This window comes from Ranitomeya imitator, chromosome 2 (genome assembly GCF_032444005.1).
Source record: "Ranitomeya imitator isolate aRanImi1 chromosome 2, aRanImi1.pri, whole genome shotgun sequence".
In the NCBI taxonomy this organism is placed as follows: Eukaryota; Metazoa; Chordata; class Amphibia; order Anura; family Dendrobatidae; genus Ranitomeya; species Ranitomeya imitator.
In genome coordinates, this window is record NC_091283.1 from 601,130,295 (window position 1) to 601,156,666 (window position 26,372).

A 26,372-nucleotide genomic window follows, 5' to 3' on the forward strand; every position below is an offset into this window, starting at 1 on the left:
CATGCATCTCACATGGAACCTATTATACATACATATAACTGCACAACATATTCTGGGTGCTGAGTGGTTCCGTAACACGTAACAATGACAAAGGAGAGAACCTTCAAGATGATTTGGAGCATTGCCTGAGATTCTGCGTAGGCTTCGTCATTGCCTGAGGCTGTCTCATCAGAAAGGGTGGTACTTGCTCAGAGTGATTGTCCTACTCTTGCAATGTTATCAGGAGTTTACTGGAAGCACTGCACTCTTTGATAAAACAACTTCCACAATTACGGTGATTGTGCGGAATCTCAGGCAGAGGAGGCAGGTTACTGAGAGAAGAGTCACCTTTCACTTGTGATTAAAAATTCAAGGCAATATTTTTCTACAATCTCCATGTAAATACTACAAGAAAGCTATCTACTATATAATTGTCTAAGGGCCACTTCCGTCTGTCTGTCTGTCTGTCCTTCTGTCATGGTTATTCATTCGCTGATTGGTCTCGCCAGCTGCCTGTCATGGCTGCCCTGACCAATCAGCGACGGGCACAGTCCGGAAGAAAATGGCCGCTCCTTACTCCCCGCAGTCAGTGCCTGTCGCCCGCCTACTCCACTCCGGTTACCACTAACACAGGGTTAATGCCGGCGGTAATGGACCGCGTTATGCCGCGGGTAATGCACTCCGTTACCGCCGCTATTAACCCTGTGTGTCCCCAACTTTTTACTATTGACGCTGCCTATGCGGCATCAATAGTAAAAAATGTAATGTTAAAAATAATAATTAAAAAAACCTGCTATATACTCACCCTCCGTTGCAGCTCGCGCCGGCTGCCATCTTCCTTTGCAGGTTCCCGTGGCAGAAGCTGCCATGACATCACGGTCATGTGACCGCGATGTCATCACAGGCCCTGCGCGACAAGGACCTGCCATGACGTCACGGTCATGTGACCGCGACGTCATCACAGGCCTTGCGTGCCTGCGCTGCAAAGACCTGCCATGACGTCACGGTCATGTGACCGCGACGTCATCACAGGTCCTGCGCTAATACCAACCCTGGGACCAGAACCTGCCGTGGACTACAAGGGCTCCCTCGGAAAGGTGAGTATATGTTTATTTTTTATTTTTTCACCTGTGACAAACCTGGCTGGGCAATATACTACGTAGCTGGGCAATATACTACATGACTGGCCAATATACTATGTGGCTCTGTGCTGTATACTACTTCGCTGTGCAATATACTACGTGGCTGGGCAATATACTACATCACTGGGCAATATACTACGTGGCTCTGTGCTGTATACTACGTCACTGGGCAATATACTATGTGGCTGGGCAATATACTACGTGGCTGGACAATATACTACATCACTGGGCAATGTACTACGTGGCTCTGTGCTGTATACTACGTCACTGGGCAATACACTATGTGGCTGGGCAATATACTACGTGGCTGGACAATATACTACGTCACTAGGCAATATACTACATGGCTGGCCAATATCTTACGTGGCTGGGCAATATACTACGTGGCTGGCCAATATATTACGTCACTGGGCAATATACTACGTGGCTGGGCAATATACTACGTGGCTGGGCAATATACTACGTGGCTGGGCAATATACTACGTCGCTGGGCAATATACTACGTGACTGGGCAATATACTATGTGGCTGGGCAATATACTACGTGGCTGGACAATATACTACGTCACTAGGCAATATACTACATGGCTGGCCAATATCTTACGTGGCTGGGCAATATACTACGTGGCTGGCCAATATATTACGTCACTGGGCAATATACTACGTGGCTGGGCAATATACTACGTGGCTGGGCAATATACTACGTCGCTGGGCAATATACTACGTGACTGGGCAATATACTACGTGGCTGGGCAATATACTACGTGGGCTGTGCAATATACTACGTGGACATGCATATTCTAGAATACCCGATGCGTTAGAATCGAGCCACCATCTAGTGGATTTAATAAGCATTGAAGGGCCTTTACAAACATGCCTATAGTTAGTAAACTAAAAGAGCACAGCTGACCGCACCACCGCTGCAGCTGACTTCGTCCGCTTCAGGCCAATTAACCACAGCTGGCCCACAGATCTCGGGTGCTCCAACCGGAAAAACAGATATCATAGATGTATGAAAAAGAAAACGGCAGCACTCACCGATCTTCTGTGCAGGTTCCTTTATTAGTTAAAAATCTTCACGGCACGGGGGTGTATATACAAAAGAATGTGGGAGCAGAACGACGACCGTTTCGCGCCGGTCTGGTGCTTCAACGGTCGTCGTTCTGCTCCCACATTCTTTATACACCCCCGTGCCGTGAAGATTTTTAACTAATAAAGGAACCTGCACAGAAGATCGGTGAGTGCTGCCGTTTTCTTTTTCATGCCTATAGTTAGTCATCTAATATCCTTTTGACCAGCTCCCGATAAACCCTGAGTGCTTGCATTTTGCTTGCTGTTATCTCTCCTACCCAAGTCTACAGTTTTAATTTTTCACGACTTTACTATTAAAGTTGAAATACACAACAATTTTTAGTGTATTAGTGTAGTATTTAGTGTATTAGTGGCCACAATGTATGTTAATAGGAAAAGTCATATAATAAATATCATGGATAGTTTATCTTTTATTTATATTTAATTATAGACCTGATGGCATGTCAGTGTGATCAGCTAAACATCATGAGTCCAGCAGCTGAAAATCCTGTCTGCCATTACTGGTGGGGGGGACCACATACTGGAACGACTGCAGAAGAAACATCTTATTACACTGTACTCACAGACCTAAAGACTTCCACAGGATTGGTGATAACTAGCTGGTTATGGGGTCTTACTGCTGGCTCATCATGTGAATTTAACATTGAAATTACACCATTAGGACGCTTTAACTTCATTTTCTAAGAAACCCTTTAACTTGATTTTCTAAGGCCCTTGTGCAAAACAAACAAGCCCACCTTCCTGCCATTTATCATTTATATTACTAGTGTCTTATGTAGTACAGGAGCCCATAGCTCTCCTCAGGACATCTGCACCCCCTATATCCTTACAACCCCCATAGTTTTACAATATAAAATTGTGCAACGTGTCAGCCACTGTTTGCATCAGCTTTCTGTAATAGAGGGGTTTTCTGAGCATGTGACTTACTTTTATGATGTCTGTATATAAATACTAATAGTACACATACAATAGATAGTAGGATGTCCCATTTAACAAGTTCACAAGCGATAATTAAGATTTTCTTTTTTTATATGGGCTATGAATTCTACTCAACAGTATACAATAGATGCATTATTTATTGCTGACTGTTTTGGAACAATTAACTTCAAACAATCAAAATAACAATATTATTATAAATTGTAATAATCAATTTATTATTTTAGGTTCATTTATTGAACAATTGATATTTGTAATTAGCCCTTAACTTTCTAAACATTTTGATAGCTTCATGTTAGTTTGTAATTTTCATGTTGCATGTTCTGAAAGTCTGAAATCAGGAAAGCAAACACATTCCGCATGCCTTCAAGTCGGAGTAAGCATTGTTACGCATATGTCATAATATTGTGCTGAAGAATACTCTGTTCTGATTTTAACCTGTAATAAAAGAGAAAAAAAAAAACATTCTACATTTCTGAGGAAACATGGACATTTGTAATACAGGTGGTGCTAAAACTGAAGGATTTCAGAGAATGTCAGGTAAAGGCATAAATCCCAGGGAATTCAGGTTAACAATTCAAAGAGGACCCTCAGGCCAGAATCTCCACACTTGTCTGTGCCTGTAAAAGCTCTACACTGGCTTGACCTGTGCGTTCACTGTGGCTTCATCAAATGTTTCTTAATGAAAAGCTCTTAGTTTCTGTCTCATTTGCTATCAGTGTTGTGAAATGAAAAGAATTTCATCTGGTGACACATGCTCTAAATGTGGAAGCAAGAACAGGACAGACCTGTCTACCCATCAATGTTCTGGATAGTGCTGAAACCTTCCGCCCAGAACTACAGGGAACAATGCCACTGGGTTGCCCTTCCCATGTGCCCTAAATCTGGGAGTGTCTAACCAGGTCTTAACACAAGGTATGAGATTTCAATATCCGTAATCCCTTTCTGAATTATATTTCAGGACAAATCACACATTTTCTCTTCCTAACTCACATTGTATAGTGTTGGTGTGAATCGATTCGCAGGACCCAGTCCATCGGCAACATCAGTAATGTGTGGCTGCCAGATGGGAGCCATGGGATGGGGTGCCTTTTACCTAACGGCATTTCCTGACGTTCTTTTGATTAGCTGACCTGGCGCTACATCGTTGCAGCTTGACGCACATGTGGCATCATGTCAGGCTGTCTAATCAAAAGAAGAGCCACAGACACTGGTAGGTAGGTGATGGATCTCAGGGCTCCCATTCAGCGACCGCAGATTACTGACATGGCTGATGGACCATGTCTTGCAAGTTGATTTACACTTTTACTTTCCTTGGCTGATTGTCCACTTTATTAGACGGATCCAGTATTCAGCTGTTACTGTTGAAGGAAGGATTATTTCATTTCACTGCAGCACCTCCACAGGAGGAAAGAAGCATTACATGGTATTCATTGTAACTAATGTATGGTCTGTGTCATGCATGGTCCTCCAGATTGAGGGACGATTATAGCTGCTGTCCATTCTGGCTGACTGTGGTCAAGAACAAGAGAGTTTCTTTCATGATCTCAGAATGCCCAAGTTAAATATTTGAAAGCAGGTTTTGTAAGGCATGCAACCACATTTAGTTCCTCAATAAAAGGGGTCACATAGTAACACCATTCAATTGATTTATAAAACTTTATGGGGTGATAACTAAACATAGAATCACCCAGCCTGTGGAAACTACTCCCATTGTTCATCTTTTGACAACTCTAGCATAAGAAATGAATTTTTCAATGTACTCAAACCCATTGAATAACTTGGGCCAGTGTCTACATTTAGAGAACCCTTTTTGAAAATGAGTGAAGCAACCTGATTGGACACCGAGACAATTATTCTACTTTCCCTTTCTATCAGTTTTAACAAAACTTAAGTCTTAATATGGCTCCATGTCAGGTTAGTAGAAGACTTGGGCAACTGTACACAGGACATTGGAGGATAAATAGCATTCTCGTGGAATTTTTGTCTCATCTGCACATTTGATTATTGTTCTTGAGCTTCTAATTGTACTTATATTTACATTAGACTGTATATGGTAACTAACTACCTGTAGAAACTTGCCTGTTCTTAAAGAGTTAAATGTGGGCTGAATTAATGTCTGACCTGCCTAACTAGCAGAACAACTTTGAGGCAGGGTGACACACAAGAAAATAAACTGAGTGACGGAAACATTGGTAAGACTCACACACACCGACGGGCGCAGTGATAGACTGATCACAGATATCAGACCCCAGAATAGAGGCACATACACATGAAATGGCACATAATCACACTACAGCAAATGGAATACATCGGTTTTAGTCCACTCCTCTGTATATGTATGAGACATTGCTCATTCTATACTACCACATTAAGGTGTACACATCTGTAACATACGGAGCTGTCACTTCCTAAAGGATTTTACTTGTGAAGTTATGGAGCTTAGCATTCACCCATCCTACTGAAGAAGACGGAGAAGTAACAGGTAAGGTGGGAGAGGAATGTCTTATTTGAACTAAATATTTGTATGTATATATACTTTTCTTTATGTCAGTTAAAATCGTTTTGATTACTTAAATGACTATGGTAACAGTAGGGAAAGGTTGTTTTTCTATATTTTAGAAGATATGTTATAAGCATATATATATGTACTGAAATATTGTCTCGTGACTGAAGGTGGTGTGAATGGATTCACAGGACCCGGTCCATCAGCAACATCCCTAAACTGTGACCACTGGATAGAAGCCCTGAGAACCACCTCTTATATGATGGCATCCACAGCTCTTCTTTCCCTTAGCCCACTGTGTGGGGCATCATATTTACATCATGCTGCAATGATGACTTTGCAAATCAACATTGCTAATCAAAGGAGGGCCAGGGGATGCCATCAGATAGGAGATTCTCATGGCTCCCATTCAGTGGTCACAGATTACTGACATAGTCAAATCATTAAATACATGGAAAAAGTAATCAAAGTTTGACCAGTGTGACTCTTGCCCATTGCTAATAATAGCCATCTCGCTTCTTTTCAGCTTTTCACATGACTAGCCATTTACTTTAAATGTCAACTTTAGGGGACACCGAAAGTCTGAGTTAATATAGTTTCATCAGTTAGGAACTACCAAGCTCAAAGACCATCTTTAGTGGACTTTGTTCATTGTGTGAATAGCCCATTTATTTCAGCGAGTACCATGTCATGCTTCATTTTGTCCTGTGGTGGTATTGTCAGGTTCCCCTACAGATAACTTGTAAATACTATTGAACATCTAGTAATCAGCATATCCAAAAATAGTGGTTGTCCAAAGGACTCTCAATAGCCAATCACTGGTGGAATTTTCTTTGAGGGACCTTCTGATCAGATAATAGAAAATGGAAATTGCTCTCAGGTTATTTAACCTTTACACTGCGTTTAGTGCAATATGTACAGTTCAGGTATTGGTAGTGCATATTGTGTATGGAATTTAGGCATTTATTTAGGGGGTCAGAGGTTATGCTAAAGAAACTTGCTTGAGCATTGAAGGGAATAAATAAAAGGAGTCTTGGAATGAAGGAATGTGTGTAGCATAATAGCATGGAAAAAAAAACTTTTCAACAATTTGGTATTGTTAAAATATCAAATATGTTGTATATTGCAATATTCGTAATGATTGAAAGTGACCTAAAAAATTATGATTTGCTTTTCCTGGGTACCTTGGTATCAAATGCACACACTGAATCCAATGTATGATGAAAACACAGCCAATAGCAGAGGTCCCTGGTTGTAATGCATTCTTTCTTAGTTTGGATGTGATTTCTATACTTTGGCCCAAGAGGTACATTTATCTTTTATCCTGACTTGCATCAATGTTTGCTCTTTTTTATATTTATTTCCCCTTTAGGTTACACATAAATACACTGTTTCTTCTTTTTACAACTATATTTCCATCAAAAGAGTGATCTAAGATTTGTATACCATGCATCCATAATATGGCTCCCTTGTAATATATAACGCCTTACAGCATTGCATCTAGGGTGGAATATAGTGCCATATGGAGTCACAAGGTCTCCACTGTGAATCACGGTACCAAACATGACCCAAGTACCCTAAGAACTGCCAGGCTATTAAGTCATAGTTATCAGAGATCTTCCTAAAGATGACTTTACAAAAGAACATAAATTCAAGTCACAACAGCATGGAGTTTTTTTGTTTTATTTTAAGCATTTTGTGTGTATAACATTAAACTATTGATGTGGATAGATTTCGCATTGATTCCATATCTCTTCCTGTTCATTTGAGTTACAGTGGTCAAACACTTTATAGAACACCCAGCTAATTACTTGTTCAGCTTTTCCTCCAAATGCCCCATATCGAGACAGGAATAGAGACTGCTACCGGAATACATGATTGGGCATGTTGAAATCCAACATATCCTATACTTTTTTTGTCCAAACATCTACTATCTGAGGAAAGTCTACACCAGTGTATCCCAAACTCCAGTCCTCGCGGCCCCCAATAGATCATGTTTTCAGGATTTCCTTAGTATTGCACAGATGATGTAATTATTATCAAGGCCTCAGAAATTGATACAGATACTAAGGAAATCCTGAAAACGTGATCTGCTGGGGGTCACGAGGACTGGAGTTTGGGAAACACTGGACTAGACAGACCAGTACACATTAGATGGTTGGAAGGTCATTTGAAAATCAGCTGTTCATCTAATCTGTATGACCACCTTTAGTCTATGAATGAATGTTATCAGACTTTTCAAGGTCAATACCACAGTTCCAATGAGGCATTCTGCTTCCAGGCACCTTATCTTCATGTGGTTCCTATGCTAGTCACATGCTGAATGTAATAACCTTATCTACCAAAATATTTGACAAACATCTGAATTAATCATTGGCTCATGTTGCTTCACTTACTGTTGTCCTTTGGTTCATAATATATTACAAATAAAACATGAACACAAAGGAAAGTGCAATATGGTCAAGTTTCATGTCTATAAACCATTGGTGAAGAAATTACCCCTTGCTCTAGTAGCAAGGAACTGTGATTAATGGTGAATTTGACTGCCTCTGAGTCTGGCATAACTTGATGGGCAAACTCAACAAGTGGTAGAGAACATATGGAAGTGTTTCTGCCTATTGGGACTTGGTATTAAGGATTTAGAATATCTCAATTTGACAAATACCTCACAGCTGTTATCAGAATGGCTAGTGAATAGTATAGATGCTCTAATTCCAACTTGCAAACAACTGTTTCCAGCTTCCTAAAAATGATCTTCCCAGTATTTGTAAACCATGTTTTTTGACGATACTGAAGTCATTGGATGCTTGTTTCCCGGCCTCTTTCCACCATCTGAGAAAGAATTATGGGGACAGAACGATCACTAATAGATCACCATACAGTATCATGTGATCAGCAGCACATCTACAGTTTACACCGGCGATGTCCTGCTAAGAGCAATGATTTTTATTCCGGCATAAACAATCCAATCACCCAATGAATATGCAGCATTTTGCTTGTTTAGTATAATACACCCCATACTCCTCCATATATTATAATGTGCACCACTGTCCTCCATATTGTAAAATGCACACCCCATAGACCTCCATATAATATAATGTGCTCCATAGTCCTCCATATAGTATAATACACTCCTCATAGTGCTCCATATAGTATAATACACTCCTCATAGTCCTCCATATATTAAAATATACTCCTCAGTCCTCCATATAGCACAGTGCTTCATATAGTATAATGCACTGCCATAGTCATCCATCTAGTACAATTCACTTCCCATAGTATAATGCACCCCATAGTTCTTCAAATAGTATAATGTATTCCCCATACTCCTCGATACAGTATAATTAAGCGCACATATAGTATAATGCAGCCACCACCCCACAGAGTATAATGCAGCCACCCCACAGAGTATAATGTAACCTCCCCATATAGTATAATGTAGCCCCCTCATAAAGTATGATGCAATCACCCCTCATGGAATATAAATATAATACAGCCAACCTCCCCATAGAATATAATGTAGCCCCATCAAAGAGTATGATGCAATCATCCCTCATAAAATCTAATAAAGCCCCCTACAGAATATAATGCAGCCCCCCATAGTATATAACACAGCCTCCTCCATAGAATATAATGTACCCCCCAAATATATAACACAGCCACATAGTATATAACACAGCCTCCCCCATAGAATATAACCCCTTCATGACCTTGGGATTTTTAGTTTTTCCGTGTTCGTTTTTCACTCCCCTCCTTCCCAGAGCCATAACTTTTTTATTTTTCCGTCAATTTGGCCATGTGAGGGCTTATTTTTTGCAGGACGAGTTGTACTTTTGAACAACATTATTGGTTTTAGCATGTCGTGTACTAGAAAGTGGGAAAAAAATTATAAGTGTGGTGAAATTGCAAAAAAAGTGCAGTCCCACACTTGTTTTTTGTTTGGCTTTTTTGCTAGGTTCACTAAATGCTAAAACTGACCTGCCATTATGATTCTCCAGGTCAGTACGAGTTCATAGACACCTAACATGTCTAGGTTATTTTTTACCTAAGTGGTGAAAAAAAATTCCAAACTTTGCTAAAAAATAAAAATAAAATTTGCGCCATTTTCCGATACTCGTAGCGTGTCCATTTTTCATGATCTGGGGTCGGTTTTTTGCATGCCGAGATGATGTTTTTAATGATAGCATTTTGGTGCAGATACGTTCTTTTGATCGCCCGTTATTGCATTTTAATGCAATGTCGTGGTGACCAAAAAAACATAATTCTGGCGTTTCGAATTTTTTTCTTGCTACGCCGTTTAGCGATCAGGTTAATGCTTTTTTTAAATTGATAGATCGGGCAATTCTGAACGCGGTGATACCAAATATGTGTAGATTTGATTTTTTTTATTGATTTATTTTGATTGGGGCGAAAGGGGGGTGATTTAATCTTTTATATTGTTTTTATTTTTTTCACATTTTTTTTTACTTTTGCCATGCTTCAATAGCCTCCATGGGAGGCTAGAAGCTGGCACAGTACGATCGCCTCTGCTACATAGCAGCGATCTGATGTTTGCTACTATGTAGCAGAAAATCAGGTGTGTTGTGAGCGCCGACCACAGGGTGGCGCTCACAGCTACCGGTGATCAGTAACCATAGAGGTTTCAAGGACCTCTATGGTTACAATGTACAAGCATCGCCGACCTCCGATCATGTGATGGGGGTCGGCGATGCCGTCATTTCCGGCCGCCCGGCCGGATGCGGTAGTTAAGTGCTGCTGTCTGTGTTTGACAGCGGCATTTAACAAGTTAATAGGTGCGGGAAAGATCGCGATTCAGCCCGCGCCTATTACGTACACATGTCAGTTGTTCAAAACAGCTGACATGTCCCGGCTTTGATGCGGGCTCACCGCCGGAGCCCGCATCAAAGAGGGGCTTCTGACCTCGGACGTACTATCCCGTCCGAGGTCAGAAAGGGGCTAATATACCCCCATAGTATATAGCACAACTCACATACTAGTATATAGCACAACCCACATAGTAGTATATAGCACAGCCACGTAGTGTATAGTACAGCCCACACAGTAGTATAAAGCACTGCCCACGCAGTAGTATACAGCACTGCCCATGCAATACAGTCATGGCCAAAAGTTTTGAGAATGACACCAAAATTATATTTTCACATGATCTGCTGCCCTCTGGTTTTTATTAGTGTTTGTCTGATGTTTATATCACATACAGAAATATAATTGCAATCATATTATGAGTACCAATAGGTTATATTGACAGTTAGAATGAGTTAATGCAGCAAGTCAATATTTGCAGTGTTGACCCTTCTTCAAGACCTCTGCAATTCTCCCTGGCATGCTCTCAATCAACTTCTGGACCAAATCCTGACTGATAGCACTCCATTCTTGCATAATCAATGCTTGCATTTTGCCAGAATTTGTTGGTTTTTGTTTGTCCACCTGTCTCTTGATGATTGACCACAAGTTCTCAATGGGATTAAGATCTGGGGAGTTTCCAGGCCATGGACCCAAAATCTCTATGTTTTGTTCCATAAGCCATTAGTTATCACCTTTGCTTTATGGCAAGGTGTTCCATCATGCTGGAAAAGGCATTGTTGGGCACCAAACTGCTCTTGGACGGTTGGGAGAAGTTGCTCTTGGAGGACATTCTGGTACCATTCTTTATTCCTGGCTGTGTTTTTAGGCAAGACTGTGAGTGAGCCGATTCCCTTGGCTGAGAAGAAACCCCACACATGAATGGTTTCAGGATGCTTTACAGTTGGCATGAGACAAGACTGGTGGTATCGCTCACCTCTTCTTCTCCGAATAAGCTGTTTTCCAGATGTCCCAAACAATCGAAAAGGGGATTCATCAGAGAAAATGACTTTGCCCCAGTCCTCAGCAGTCCACTCCCTGTACCTTTTGCAGAATATCAGTCGGTCCCTGATGTTTTTTCTGGAAAGAAGTGGCTTCTTTGCTGCCCTCCTTGAAACCAGGCCTTGCTCAAAGAGTCTCCGCCTCACAGTGCGTGCAGAAGCACTCACACCAGCCTGCTGCCATTCCTGAACAAGCTCGGCACTGCTGGTAGTCCGATCCCACAGCTGAAACAGTTTTAAGATACGGTCCTGGCGCTTGCTGGTCTTTCTTGGGCGCCCTGGAGCTTTTTTGACAACAATGGAAGCTCTCTACTTGAAGTTCTTGATGATGCGATAGATTGTTGACTGAGGTGCAATCTTTGTAGCTGCGATACTCTTCCCTGTTAGGCCATTTTTGTGCAGTGCAATGATAGCTGCACGTGTTTCTTTAGAGATAACCATGGTTAACTGAAGAGAAACAATGATACCAAGCACCAGCCTCCTTTTAAAGTGTCCAGTGATGTCATTCTTACTTAATCATGACTGATTGATCGCCAGCCCTGTCCTCATCAACACCCACACCTGTGTTAATAGATCAATCACTAAAACGATGTTAGCTGCTCCTTTTAAGGCAGGACGGCAATGATGTTGAAATATGTTTTGGGGGTTAAAGTTCATTTTCTGGGCAAATATTGACTTTGCAAGTACAGTAATTGCTGTTAAGCTGATCACTCTGACATTCAGGAGTATATGCAAATTGCCATTCGAAAAAATGAAGCAGTAGACTTTGGAAAAATTAATATTTGTCTCATTCTCAAAATTTTTGTCCATGACTGTAGTATACAGCACTGCCCACACGGTAGTATACAGCACTGCCCACACGGTAGTATACAGCACTGCCCACACGGTAGTATACAGCACTGCCCACACGGTAGTATACAGCACAGTCCACACGGTAGTATACAGCACTGCCCACACAGTAGTATACAGCACTGCCCACACGGTAGTATACAGCACTGCCCACACGGTAGTATACAGCACTGCCCACACGGTAGTATACAGCACTGCCCACACGGTAGTATACAGCACTGCCCACACGGTAGTATACAGCACTGCCCACACGGTAGTATACAGCACTGCCCACACGGTAGTATACAGCACTGCCCACACGGTAGTATACAGCACTGCCCACACGGTAGTATACAGCACAGTCCACACGGTAGTATACAGCACTGCCCACACAGTAGTATACAGCACTGCCCACACAGTAGTATACAGCACTGCCCACACAGTAGTATACAGAACAGCCCACACAGTAGTATGAAGCACTTCCCACACAATAGTATACAGCACAGCCCACACAGTAGTATACCTCACTGCCCACACAGTAGTATACCGCACTGCCCACACAGTAGTATACAACACTGCCCACACAGTAGTATACAGCACTGCCCACACAGTAGTATACAGCACTGCCCACACAGTAGTACACAGAACAGCCCACATCGCCCCTTCCCTCCTCTCCTCTCCCAAGAATGGCCCCACAGTCCAGTAAAAAAAAACACAAGCTCCTCACCTCTCCTCGTGCCCGCACTGCTCCCTGCTCCTGTGATGGCGGCTGCCTTCGCACTGCCTGGCACACAGTGAGCGCGCGATGATGCGCACCCAGTGTCAGAGGCAGAGCGGGGAATGATGGGAGAGGGAGCCTCAGGTGATGCTCTGTCCTCCATCATTGCTTTGAACTGTACCGGCAGACGTGGCGGGGGAGTCGGCGCTGGCGGCAGGAGGGCCCCCTGCCTCACAGGGGCCCGATAGCGGCTGCGTGACTTCACGCTAGGTGGGGCCCCTGGGGGAGCGGGGGCCCCAGGCAGCTGCCTGGTCTGCCTGCCCCTAATGCCGGCCCTGACTATAAAGACAAAGTATTACACCACCAGGAGATATTATCACATTCCATTCTAAAGCCATAGGCATTAATATGGTGTTGGTTACCAATTTCAAGCTAACAGAGCTTCCAGTCTTCTGGAAAGGTTTTCAACAAGATTTTGGTGTGTCTGTGGGAATTTTTGCATATTTATCCAGAGGAGCATTCCTTAGGTGAGATACTGATGTTGGACGAGAGGATCTGGCTCACAATCTCCATTCTTGTACATCCCAAAGATGTTGGACGGTGTTGCGGTCAGGGATCTGTGTGGGTTAGTCATGTTTTTCCACACCAAACTCACCCAAGAGGGCATGTCGCTCGAAGCACATCAAAAGATGCCTGTATTCTCTTTTTTGTGAACACACAATTTTAATCTTGGCTTCATATACCTTGGATAATAAAATGCACTTTTTTGGATTTCAATGTTGCACCCTGCCCAGGTGTTATCCGTGCTCCAGAAGTGTGGAATTGTTGAGCTGGATTTTCTGTGAGTTTGACTATCTCCTTAAAAAGGCCCAATCTTTCACAAGTGTTTGTGAAGGCAGACTGCAAGGTGGGGGTGGGGGGGGGGGGGTGAGTTTCATATACCCATAGTAATGGGGCTGAATGAAAAAATCCCATTAAACGAAAGATTATGGATTATGTCATCCACATCCATGTGGCTGTTAGGTGCTGTAGCAAGAGCTCAACAGTGGAACCAGCTAGGTCTGACAGGTCTGCCAAAAAAATTTTTCAAGAGCTGTTTTGGTTATTCCACATAATCTTTATGTTTTTAAGTGCGCTGAATCCGAAAATGACCTCTGTTTTGTCATAGGACATCACGTTTTCTGACAATTTAAGTAACTATGTTAAATAAGACAATACCTCAAAATAAATGAAAATAGACTCATAAAATTAATTTTTTATTACAAATGTTTCATGAAAATAATTTTTTAACTGCAATGAGCTCACTAACACACACTAAAATCGATTCTTCTTCCCTGTGAGGCTTCTCTTGGTACATTTATGCTTGTGAGTAGCATCTGGAATGTCTCTCTGAATCATCCAACAGTAGTCTGCCATCATTGTAATGCTCCATCTTCCCTGGTATCTTCTTTCCATCTCTTTAATGTCCTGGTGGAATCGTTCACCTTGCTCTTCACTCACAGCTCCCAAATTTTCAGGAAAGTTGTCAAGGTGGGAATGGAGGAAATGCACTTTCAAACTCATCAGGCAACCTAAATCTTGAAATGCTTTCAGCATTCGTCCGACAATTTTTTTGTAGTCAGGGTCTTTGTTATTGCCTAAAAATTTCTCTATGACCTCTTTAAATGCAAAGCACCCTTCTTTTTGAGGATGCATCATAGTATTGATAAACTCTTGATCAGCTATAAGCCTTCCAATGTCTGGTCCGACGAACACACCTTCCTTCAATTTTGCCTCCGAGAGGCCTGGAAACTTGGTGACCAACTATTTGAAGTATTCTCTATCTTTTGGAAGCGATTTTACGAATTGGTTCATCAATCCCAATTTTATGTGGAGAGGTGGTAGAAGAACTTTATGGGGTGGAACCAAAGTTTCTCGGAGGACATTTTTTTCACCAACTGTGAGCACCCTCGGCTGCCAATTCTTCTTGGTCCAGTGATTTTGTCGGTCTCGACTGTCCCATAGACACAGAAAACAAGGGTATTTGGTATACCCAGCTTGTTGCCCGAGCAGCATGCCCAAGACTTTCAAATCCCCGCACACTTGCCAACCGTGGTCTTCATATTTAAGTTTACAAAGAACCAATTCCAAGTTCTCATAGGTTTCCTTGAGGTGTACAGAATGACTTAGAAGGACGGATACATAAAAACCACCGTTGTGAAGTAAAACTGCTTTGAGACTTCTTTTTGAAGAATATATAAAAAGACGCCATTGCGCTGAATCATATTGGATTTTGAATTGACCCATCAAACCTTCGACATCGATGCAATAAACCAACTTATCTTCCTGGGTAAAGTAAGGAACGAACTCATATTCACGATGTCTGAACCATGAAAAAGACACTCCTGGCAACAATAAATTCTTGCTTTTGAGCCTTGATCCGAGTAACTCAGCGGCATCTTTGGAAAGATTCAAGTCTCTTACCAAATCATTCATCTCCTCCTGGGAAAACAATTTTGGTCTTGTATCATCGTCAAAGTCTGAACTTGATTCATCATCTGGTTCAGATGACTCCACCTTCATCTCAGCTAGTTATATCTTCCAAGGTAGCAGGGGCCTTGGGTACTGGTATATCTGTGCCATGGGGGATGGGACGAATTGCTGAGTGAATATTGGGGTATGAAATGGAATGCTTCCATTTTGAATTATACCCTTTCACATCGCATGAACAAAAGTAACAATCGCCACTATGGTTCTTTTGCTCTCGCCATACCATAGGAATCCCATAACGGAAAGCTTTGTTCTTTCCCTTGAACCAATTTCGGAGGTCCTCAACACACCGTTTGCACACTTTATGAGACTCTCAAGCTTTAGCTTGATCTCCAAGCTTTAGTCCGAAATTAGCGAGGTATACATTTTTCGCAAAGTTTGTAATATTCAGCTGTTGCTTCAACACTGTATTTTCACCACAAATGTAACAGAAACTGTCAGGCGAATTAATACACTTCCGCTGAGCTATAATGCTAATTTTGGGAAACACAGTTGAATATGACGAGCTAACACGAACTGAGATGAAAAAGTGTGAACAGGCGAGAACCAAGATAAAACAATTGAATCAAGCCCGAGCATGTCAGAGCCTGCTTGTTCAGCTTGCAACATGTTGATGCTGGTTTTATTAGCTCACTCTAAAAGTTATTTTCTTTGAAAGTTATATTTTTTTGGCATTGTATATCTTCAATGCATTGATGTGAATTAATTAATAGTAATTTTGACTTTCAAAACCCTAAGATAAAAAAAATACCAAAAATTGAGAAAAATATACTAAATTTGAAGAGAATTTTGCATTTTGTGGCAAATCCTGACGTCCAGGATTTTTTTCAATATGTTTTTCGTTTTCAGCACACCAAAATACATGGAAATTAGATGAAAATAATCAAACAGCTTTTTAGTCGCAGACCTGTGCTATACAACGTCAGTCATTCATTTTATATCATGGAAAAATTTTTTAAAGCAACTATAGCATTTCTTGATTCATCTTGATTCTGACTTCATGTGACTCATTGACCCACTTTCCGATTGTTAACCCTACATGTACATGGAGGAAGAATGATGACTTCCTTATTAGTTTACAAACATTACAGAGGCACCATGGCTTTAATACTTTGTGGATTGCACTGACATTTCAGATATTAAAAGAATAAGTACATACCTTACATTGTCTTACCCTTTAGTGGTTCATGAGTGAAGCAACAGAACATTTGTGGAGACATGATGCTTGGATGCTGAATTAATTTTTTACATATTAGGTCACGTGTTAAAAAATAAATCCACACAAGTGACCCCTTATTTTATATCAAATAAAAGATGAAATATTATTGATTATATTCTGATATGCTAATGTTAATAAGTGCTGACTCGGAGAGCATAATATTAATACATATTTGCTACAGTTGTGTTTCTAGTGAAAATGAACTTTCTAGACATTGTGCAGTCGTAAGGTTAGAGAGCTCTCCATTATAGAAGGAGGGCTAGTAGCCAGATCGAGAGACGCTCTGTATGAGCAGCAATAATAAACTCAGCCCGTAGATAAAATTGGTGATGTTTCTGGATGAGAGTAGCCATGTTTTTCTAATCTCATACATAACTTTTAGCTAAAAGAGTCGTGAAATGTCAATGTTTTTGAACCATTCAAAGAGTTGTTTTACCATTTTTACTTCCACGGACGTGAACACGTGATATCCTATGTAGTGATGAGCGAATAGCATTGTTGCTCGGGTCTCCTCGAGTATGCTCGGGTGATCTCCGAGTATTTGTTAGTGCTTAGAGATTTAGTTTTCGTCACCTCAGCTGCATGATTTACGACTGCTAGACAGGCTGAATACATGTGAGGAATGCCTGTTTGTTAGGGAATTCCCATATGTATTCAGGCTGTCTAGCAGCCGTAAATCATGCAGCTGAGACGACAAAAACTAAATCTTTGAGCACTAACAAATACTCGGAGATCACCCCAGCGCACTCGGGGAGACCCGAGCAACAATGCTATTCGCTCATCACTAATCCTATGGCATTGTCAAAAGTACAGTTGCAAAATTACAATGTTCACTCCCAACACTAAGGTGAAAATTGTGTGTCCTACTGCTGGAGTTGACTGTTTTGCACCCCAGTGTATTGTAATAAAGGGATACAATACAAGACAAACTAAAGACCAGCCCAATTACCGTAGATGTTTATTGGCAACAAAAACAGAGCAAGTTACACAGAGTAAGGCTGCTGTCAACTAGCAGTATGTGGTCAGTATTTTACATCAGTATTTGCAAGCCAAAAGCAGGAGAGGAATAATTAGGCCAGCGTCACACTAGCGTATTGCATCTGATGCGAGAGCATCGGATGCGATATGCTAATGACACTCAGCTCCTGCTCGCAGCGGAGCAGGAGCCGAGTGTCATTCGTTTGTGCTCCGATTCTCTCGCAAAGGGAGGATCGGAGCATAGCTGCGGAGGAGGCGGAGAAATGAATTTCTCCATCTCCTCCATTGCTGGGGTCCGCTTATAACGCACATCACTCGGATGATATCCGAGTGGTGTGTGCTGTCTCACTCGCACCCATAGGCTTATATGGGTCCGAGTGAGCCGAGAGTTTTCCTCGGTCCGAGACAATCGCAGCATGCTGCGATTGTCTCGCACCGAGAAAAACGGCCGACAAAAAGTCGGATGCTGGGAGCGGCCCCATATGTTAACATTGGTCCGAGTGCAATGCGATTTTTTTATCGCATTGCACTCGGCCGTTTTAAACGCCAGTGTGACGCCGGCCTTAGAGAAAAAGTATAATAGAAACATATGCACCACTTCTGCATTTATCACCCACTCCTGGTTTTGGCTTACAGATACTGATGTAAAATACTGACCAAATACTGCTAGTGTGACGGCAGCCTTAGGCTGACGTCACACTTAGCATAGGGAAATATGGTCCGTTTTTTACAGGCGTAATACACAGAAAAGTTCCTGAACAGTGATCCGTATTCAACGCGAGGATGCAATTTTTTTCTCTAAAAATTATCCGTGTGTCATCCGTATGGCATCCGATTTTCTCGCCGGTTTGCAAAATGGACATAGAATGGATCCATGGCCCCAAATATTCGTGAAAACATATATACAATCTATATATATTTATATATGTCAGTGAGACATATATATATTTATATTTCATACAGCGCTAGATAGCTTAAAAGCCGGTAATTCAATTGCCGGCTTTTGCTATCTCCTTATTAAACCCGACAGGATATGAGACATGATTTAAATACAGTAAACCATTTCATATCCCTTATTTTTATACATATTGCCTACTACTGTTAGAAGTATCCGTGTGCAAAATTTGGTGGCTCTAGGTGTTAAAGGGTTAAATCGCGGAAAAAACTGGCATGGGCTCCCACGCAATTTTCTCCGCCAGAGTGGGAAAGCCAGTGACTGAGAGCAGATATTAATAGCCTACAGAGGGATCACGGTTATTGCCCCCCCCAGCTAAAAATATCTGCCCCCAGCCACCCCAGAAAAGGCACATCTGTAAGATAATAAAGGATGTACAAATGAGTTTCTAACTGATTCTTTTTTTTCATTTTAGGTTAAGTGCACACGTTGCAGAATTGCTGCAGAAATTTCCGTGGCAATTCTGCATCCCTGCCGCAGGTAGAACGCATGCGGAATTGGCATGCGTATTCCCACTAAACACTAGTGTTTTACAAGCGTAATTAGCTTGCAGAATGCTAGCGTTTTACAAGCGATCTGTGGCATCGCTTAGAAAACTGATTGACAGGTTGGTCACACTTGTCAAACATAGTGTTTGACAAGTGTGACCAACTTTTTACTATTGATACTGCCTATGCAGCATCAATAGTAAAAAGATCTAATGTTAAAAATAATAAAAAAAATAAAAAATCATGATATTCTCACCTTCCAGTGTCCCTTGCAGCCTTCCCGTTCCTCGTGATGATCCCGGCAGCTCCCGTTCCCAGTAATGCCTCGCGGCAATGACCCCAGATGACGTAGCGGTCTCGCAAGACCGCTACGTCATTACAGGTAATTTTCGCAAGGCATTACTGGGAACGGGAGCATCGTGAGGCGCGGGAAGGCTGCGGGGGACACCGGAAGGTGAGAATATCACGATTTTTTATTTGAATTCTTTTTTTTTTTTTAACAATTATATGATTCCCAGGGCCTGGAGGAGAGTCTCCTCTCCTCCACCCTGGGTACCAACTGCACATGATCCGCTTACTTCCCGCATGGTGGGCCTAGCCCCATGTGGGAAGTGAGCGGATCAATGCATTCCTATGTGTGCGGAATCCCCACGATTCCACACAGAGAATGAACATGCTGCGTTTTTATCTGGAATACGATTCCGCCGCAGGAAAAAACGCAGCATGTGCACAAAAAATACAGAATGCATTAAAAATGATGGGATGCTTATGTAATCATTTTTTTAGCGTTTTTTTTTTGGCAGAAAACGGCCGAAAAAATGCTAAACAAATGCTAAAAATCCTGAACGTGTGCACATAGCCTTAAACAAATCAAATAGTCAAATAGTTGTGACTTATCTACAGATGTTTGGTTCAGTTAGTAAACCGGCAGAATCCTATCGCTGGGGTTCGGTGAGCAGGCCCCCTCTGCTAACCAGGCCCCATACACCAATAAAGGCAGTAATGCCCTGATGGTGGCCCTGCCCTGACCCACTGCTCTCCCTTGTACCCTTCCCCCTGTCATTTGACGTGTGGCCACATATGCGTAGCACCCTCCATTGACTTATAATACTCTGTTGAGCCCCACTTAAATGTGTCAGCAATGTGACAAATAAACATTCTTAGTAACTTCCATTCCCAATCACTGCCCCATTTCAACATGTAAGCGATCAGCCCCCCAAAAATGAGAAAACGTGCAAACGAAGCCTTATAATGTTTGATACCTGTGCCATGGAAGAAAACATACATTACACAGTTGACCATCAGTTTTATAGTGAGCCACATAAATTTGGCCAAACTGTTCTTCAACACCCACTGAAGCTCGCCTCTTTTACAACATTACCTATGAAGTCCTTGACCCTCTCTTACACAGTAGTTATTCTCTGCACGCTTGCTATACTATTTGTGTATAAACATCACCTGAAGCTATTGCCAAGTCAGTGAAGGTGAAAAAACTATTCCTGATCTCACGTCTTTATTCAGTGTCTGAATATAATCCATGAAAAACACCTAATGATCACAGTGATCACTTGTCCTCTGTGTATAGTCAATTATTATTTTTATGACTACATGAGGAACCAGACACAATTGTGTTGGCGCTGTGATGTTGGCCCAGTGCAATGTGTGGCTACATGAAAACTATACTGTGACATTACTCAGGAACCCTTCTAATTTCTGGGAACCAATCATTGGATGTAGAAAAGCTCTGTAATGTAGCTCTGTTACTTTTTGTAGGTTTTGTGATGTTTAAATTGAACTATAATTTAACCCTTTCACGACACATAATATAAATTTACGTCATATAGTCACAGGAGGTCGGAGATGGCTCCAATTGTTGCTGTTTATCCATTTAACTGCTTCTGTCAGTCACTGGCAACTTCACTTAAAATGAACCTGTCATCAGGATTTTTCTAAGTAAACTACAGGCATTATCAGGTTGGTGCCTTAAATGGATGCCTAACAGTGCCATCTATTACCTATCGACTGTGATGGCATTCAATGAATGGGTGTCTCATGAAATGGCTTAACAATGTATCCTTTAGACAGATCCTATATTAGTCTGTAGGTGATGGATGCCACCATGAGAAATCCATTACAGCCTCCATTAATGAATATAATCTCAACCACTTATCCATATTCCATATTAATTAAAGGGAACCTGTCAGCAGGATTGTGCACAGTAACCTACAGACACTATCAGGTCAGCGCTGTTATACTGATTAAAATGATATCTTGGTTGATGAAATCTATCTTGTTATTTAATCTTTATTTGTAGATTTCCGTTAATTAAATTCTCGTGCTTCGGAGCGAGACTGTAGGTGGGGCTGTGGGCAGGGCTTTATGTGTTGCTCTGGCCTCACATTATAGATAATACTCTGGTTTTTGAAAAAAAACATTCCCTCTAGCAATATTGTGCAGGTGGTGGCGCCTGCTCAGTAGCATCTATCGCTTACCGATACCACCCACTGGTGGGCAGTGCTTGCTCAGAATGAGAACATTGCTTGCAAATTGATGCTACTGTGCATGTCCCGCCGCCAGCACCTAAGCAATAGAGCGGAACTGATGGTTTTTCCCAAGCCCTCATAACTACCATTTTGGTTCCTCCCTATTCATGCATGCAGCGAGAGACCTGTCACTCCAGGGCAGCGCGTGGGGAGAAGCCACCTGGCAACCATCTGTCCAACTAGTCTCCCATGTGACTCGGAAGCTTTTAACTTTTATTTTTCTGTGAAACGCCACACTTTTTTAGAGTCAGCATACCTGGCTGAGATCGAACAGCCAATGTTGGATACATGCTGTCCGTGGATCAGGCAGCATGTATCAGCTGACATGTTCCCTTAAAGTCATGTGTGAAATGTTTTCATTTTTGAGGGTACAATTTAGGTTCTGCTGCTGGAAAATCCTGGATAGAACTGGGTGGAGGGCAGATTCCGCCATTGCCTTCCCATTCTTCTGTCTCTGTGTGTTTTGTGCTGTTTAGTCAACAATGGTAAAGCCGTGAATAATTGTTACCTATCTTTATCTTTATTACCGTTGTGCTGTTTGTCTTATTTTTAGGTGTTTACTATCCAGCTAAGGGAAGACAAACCTTTTTCTGTTAAGGTACTGTCACACTAGACGATATCGCTAGCGATCCGTGACGTTGCAGCGTCCTCGCTAGCGATATCGTCCAGTGTGACAGGCAGCAGCGATCAGGCCCCTGCTGGGAGATCGCTGGTCGGGGAAGAAAGTCCAGAACTTTATTTCGTCGCTGGACTCCCCGTAGACATCGCTGAATCGGCGTGTGTGACACCGATTCAGCGATGTCTTTGCTGGTAACCAGGGTAAACATCGGGTAACTAAGCGCAGGGCCGCGCTTAGTAACCCGATGTTTACCCTGGTTACCATCCTAAAAGTAAAAAAACAAACACTACATACTTACCTACAGCCGTCTGTCCTCCAGCGCTGTGCTCTGCTCTCCTCCTGCTCTGGCTGTGAGCGTCGGTCAGCCGGAAAGCAGAGCGGTGACGTCACCGCTCTGCTTTCTGGCTGCCCGGCGCTCACAGCCAGACCAGGGAAGCAGAGCGCCGAGGACAGACAGCAGAAGGTAAGTATGTAGCGTTTGTTTTTTTACTTTTTAGGATGGTAACCAGGGTAAACATCGGGTTACTAAGCGCGGCCCTGCGCTTAGTTACCCGATGTTTACCCTGGTTACCGGGGACCTCGGGATCGTTGGTCGCTGGAGAGCTGTCTGTGTGACAGCTCTCCAGCGACCAAACAGCGACGCTGCAGCGATCCGGATCGTTGTCGGTATCGCTGCAGCGTCGCTATGTGTGACGGTACCTTTAGATCCAGAATATTGCTGTTGACAGATCTTATCATGACTATTGATATTTTAATTATATGGTTGGCTTCTAGGTCACAAATCACAGATGCTCATTAATGCAGGTACATCTAAAAACTCCTTTAACATGAATGCTTAACAACTTACACTCATTGTTAATGTGTTTCAGGGTATGTGCACACGTTCAGGTTTTTTCGTGTTTTTTTCGTGTTTTTTCGAGATAAAAACGCGATAAAACCGCATTAGAAACTGCAGACATATGCATCCTATCATTTAGAATGCATTCTGCAATTTTTGTGCACATGATGCGTTTTATTCCGCGAAAAAAACGCAGCACAGTAAAAAAGCAGCATGTTCATTAATTTTGTGTTCTGCTATTCTATTCATTTGGAAAAAACGCAAGAAAAAACGCATGAAAAGTGCATCAAAAACGCACAAAAACCCGCATCAAAAACGCGCAAAAAAACGCATGCGGATTTCTGGCAGAAATGTCAGGTTTTTGTCAGGAAAATTTATGCCAGAAATCCTGACATGTGCACATAGCCTCAAGGTATGAATATCATTCTTTAAATACCTTTTCCAAGCAAAAAAGATACATAAATGAGCTTTAAATATTATGTCATATAATTCATTAATATAATTCTATTAAGCCAGGTAAGTCATTGTCTAGTCCCTCCAACTTCGCTTCTGGTCCTTTGCTCAACCCAGTAGAGATTTAGGTAGTGACCCAAGAAAGTTTAACATAAACGTCTTTATTTTGAAACTCACAAAATAAATCCAGAACTTTTATCCTCTGATTTGCAGCCGGAACGTCCATATCAGTCCATTGCCATGGGCGACTGCACCGCCGTATCACTCGTGGGTGCGTCAGTGGTTTTGCTTTCTCTGGCCTGTGTTCAATCTCATACAGACTTGTCCTACACAGAGCGCCAGCACTGATACTCACAAACCAAAAACTGACACACCCAAACATTAACTGAAAGTTTAAATGTCATGTCACAAACTGCAAACAGATCAGGCTTCAGCAGTTGAGACCATTTGTGGCGCTAGTCACTACTCATGGACTTGCCATAAGGCAGGATAGTCAAGAGGTCCAGGGTCAGTGTGAAGAGGGCTCGCAGTAGACAAAGGGGAAAGACAAAAGCATAGTCAGGTCATAATCTGAGGTCAGAGTATCAAAACAAAGAGGTACATCAAAAGGATGGTCACAGCTAAATTCAAGGTCGACAATGGAGATTAAAATACAACTCATAGCACAAGGAAAACACATACCACTTGAGCAAAGCTACAATTGGCAATGGTCTGGCCATTGTCAGAGTGCTAAATAGCTCTGTAATGACCCAGAATGGATGAAAACTGGAGAAAATCACACAGAACGAGCCAGATAGAACTGCTGAGCTGTCATTCACAATATTCAAACCTCTGCCTCAGTTTGGTCCCTTGAGCTGTCACTTACAATTCTGACAGCTGAGCAAGCCCTTATTCCCAAAGGGCGGCAGAGCTGTCACTCCATAGGACACTGTGAGTGGTGAAATTAGGGCAGTACCGCTTCCTCTAGGGGGGCCACCAGACCTCCAGGCTTCCCAGGAACCCCCAGGATCGAAAACCCTGCAGGATTGAAAGCCCTGACCAAACGATCAGCCTTCACGGCTCAAGCTGGCATGCAGGATCTCTTCTCTGGTCCCGACCTCTTCCAATGGTTGAGATACTGGAGGGAATTCTGGACTTTCCAAGAATCGACAATTTTTGTACCTTATATACTAACTGTCATTGACAGAAACCGGAGGAGGCGAGGATGAGGAAGACAGTACCGAAGGGACAAACTCCTTTAGCAGTGATCTGTGGAACACATTTGGGATGCAAAAACATGGAGGGAGTGTTAATCTAAAGGCCCCCAGATTAACTACTTCTAAAATCTCATGTGGGCCAATAAAGTTAGAACCCAACTTTGTTAATGGAATTTTTAACTTAATATTTATGGATGACAACCAAACCTTATCACCTACTTTAAATATGGGACCTGCTGAATTTCTCAAGAGGCTGAGCAACGTTAATATTCTTTTGAACCTCCATACAGACATCCCCAAGTTTCTGAATAGCAACCTATACTCTATGACACTCAGAACTCATCCTAGATAATTCACAAAAATGGAAATGAAAACCATAATTACAAAAAGTCGAGGTTCCAGTAGACTGGTTGACCCGACTGTTATAGACGAGCTCAGCAAGAGGTAAAAATGAGAATCAGCACTCCTAATGAGCCACAATGAAACAACTTAAAATTTGTTCCAAAAATTGATTCACCCTTTCTCTTTGTCCATTGGTTTCAGGGTGGTAAGCAGAGGAAAATGACAAATCAATCCCCAGCTTCTTACAAAACATTCTCCAGAACTTGGAGACAAATTGCACCCCCCTATCAAATACAGTGTTCTAAGGGATTCCATGCATTCTCACCACAGGATCAATAAACAACCTGGAAAATGTTTCAGCATTTGGTAACCCCGAAAAAGGAACAAAATGTGCCTCTTTACTGAATTGGTCAACTACCACTCAAATAACAGTTTTCCCTCCAAAGGCAATTCTGTAATGGAATCCATAGACAAGTGAATCCATGGTCTTTCTGAAATTAGAAATGGAGCTAAATCCCTGGTTGGCTGGTTATGACAGATTTTAGCGTGTGCGCAAACATCACAAGCGGATACAAAATCTTAAACATCACTAAGCATGGATGGCCACCAAAAGAGTCTAGCAATATCTCTCTGTGTAGCTGTGACCCCAGGATGACCACTCAAGATGGAATCATAAAACTCCTGAAACAAACATAATCCTAGATACACGAGCACAAATAATTTGGACCATGGAATAGCGGAAGGAGCCAACGACTGGACATCACGGATCTCAGCTTCCAACTCCGAGGATACCATAGAAACCACAGTATCCTGATGAAGAGTGGAGGATGGAGGTTCTGGAGAAAAAAGTGAATCAAGGCTGCATGATAAAGCATCAGCCCTAATATTCTTGCAACCCGTCCTGAATGTGATAAAAAAATGTAATCTAGAAAAATATATGGACCATCTGGCCTGCCTCGGGGGTTAAATGGAGTACTCCCGTGGGCAGCGGGGTACTTGGTACCGGGTCCTTCGGTTCACAGGGGGATGTCACGGTGGCTGACCCGGTCCGTGGCCAATGGGACGTCTGTAATAAAGGGAAAGGTCTTTAAAGGGATATGTTCGTGACGCCACCTGTGGTATTCTGTCAGGGTGACCGACGCTGCTTTAAC

At 42.2% G+C, this 26,372-nt stretch overlaps 1 protein-coding gene across 2 annotated transcripts in view; it reads left to right on the plus strand.

Annotated features, from left to right (window-relative positions):
• The first annotated feature begins 5,321 nt into the window (after positions 1-5,321).
• Positions 5,322-26,372, plus strand: part of EPN3 (epsin 3) — a 94,081-nt gene continuing 73,030 nt past the window's right edge. The window contains exon 1 of one of the 2 annotated variants that reach the window (XM_069752403.1): positions 5,322-5,633. The gene's annotated coding sequence lies outside the window, so the exon portion shown is untranslated. The remainder of the gene's footprint in view (positions 5,634-26,372) is intronic. The other variant, XM_069752402.1, reaches the window with a different exon arrangement.